This window comes from Pagrus pagrus (genome assembly GCF_965226575.1).
Source record: "Pagrus pagrus genome assembly, chromosome: 18".
NCBI classification, from domain to species: domain Eukaryota; kingdom Metazoa; phylum Chordata; class Actinopteri; order Spariformes; family Sparidae; genus Pagrus; species Pagrus pagrus.
The window spans coordinates 15686607-15688539 of NC_140202.1; positions in this window are offsets into that span (position 1 = coordinate 15686607).

Below are 1933 nucleotides of genomic sequence, written 5' to 3' on the forward strand. Positions count from 1 at the left end.
GTCACAATTCACCATTAATGCCCTTTCTTATCTCATGCTACAAATCCCCAGAGCTGGAACATTAGAAGTCTCTAATCACACACACTGGCACACACTGGGTGTGTCCATGCACTCACGCACACACACACACACACACACACACACACACACACACACACACACACACACACACACACACACACACACACCTCACATAGAATCAGAAAAGATAATGAATTTAATACCACTGCTATTACAGTCAACTAATGTTTGTTAATAGCTTGGTGCCATATGGAACGAGGGCCTCAACCATGTGGGTAATTCCTCTGTTTGGACAAGCTGTCAATAAAAAAGGGCCCTGCATTTTGTGGATGCATTAGGCTGGAGGATGTGCTTAATCCAGCAGACTCTCTAATGATGCCTCTGTGCCTCGAATAGCAGCTACAGGCCTCTGTGAATGTACTCGCAGCTGTGTTTTATCTTTCCAATCAGAGCTGAAATATGTGTTCGTATTAACACTCCATTGAGCATATGCTGCTCAGTCTGGCTGGGTGCGAGACTTTGGTTTTCTATGTGGCTAATGGAAGTGGTGGTTTTAGAGAGAAGACTTTATGACGTGCCTGATTACCCCCCCTCTCTCCACCTCCCCAAATTCACTCCATCTCCTCGCCACATCCCTCTGGCAGCACTGCAGCCCAGCGGATAACCAAGCGTGGATTAGCAGTGACATCACACTGAAGAGATGGCTGAGCCCGAGTGTGAGGAAGGGTGAGTACTTGGGTGTGTGTGTGTGTGTGTCAGATGGGTGTGAGCGTTTTGTGTGTGTGTGTGTGTGTGTGTGTGTGTGTGTGTTCAGGACTGATTAGACGATGAGGGTGGTGGTGAGAGGGAAGCGAGGATTAGAGAGCCATCCGAGAGTTGGCTAGGTGCTGACACCACTCCACCTCACCAAGGGCTCAATTTACTGAGGGATCAGACTCATTTACGGTGGGCTGGGATTATTATCGGTTCAATAGGGCAATTTCTTTATTACAGTCACCCTTCAACCTGTGAAATATGGACACTTGTGAGACATTCGCGGGTACATGTATCTTGTTTCTGTTATAATCTGGTGCTTTTCTGCTACAATTAATTGTGTATTAGCTACTGAAACTAGTGTGATCATGTTTAAATTAAGCAGTATTACTTTTACAAGACGCATAGCGTCTGTTTGCTGCCAGTGTAGTGGTCACAATTAAACATCTATTAGGAATGTGAGACAAATCCATCCATCATAACTCAACTCCCTGGAGTTTAAAGAGGGCTGCGGTGATGACTGTGACGTGGAGCTTTTTTTTCTTTTTTTTTTAAAGGCTCCAAATCGGATAAGACAGGCAGCTATGTTTGAGTTTGGGTTTACCTGGAATGTCAACACTCTTAAGCTGGCCCTCTGTATTGAACCCCTTGTAATGCATCAAGCATCACCTGATTCTCCGACAGCACGGTCTGCTGAGAAAACAGGTTTCGGCTGCATCTGCAACAAAAGAGCAAGTCTGGTTGCAGCCAAATGTGAAGGAAGTGGAGGCTGTGGCATTGAGGCAGGTTTGTTAACTTGCGTGGGAACTACTGCGCAATGTTGAAAGACTGCAAACCGCTTTGACAGATCTATGTGTAGAAGAAAAAGTGCATTCTTGCTCTTAGAAAAACAGTCCGCAAAATGTATTAGTACATAATTATTTCATATTTGTCTGTAAATTTGAATACTCAAAAAAGAGATTAAACTAGGAAGAAATAAAAAGGCTTAAGTATTTATTATTTCACTTATTTTCAGATGAATGCACACAGTAGCTGCTGTGCTTGTGTAGCAGACCTTCCCTCTCTCAGCCATGTGTGCAGAAGAGGTGAGAGAGATCTCAGCTCCTCTGAGCCTCTGAGTCACAAACAGGAAGTGCAGTCATTAGGTTTTCACAGGCAA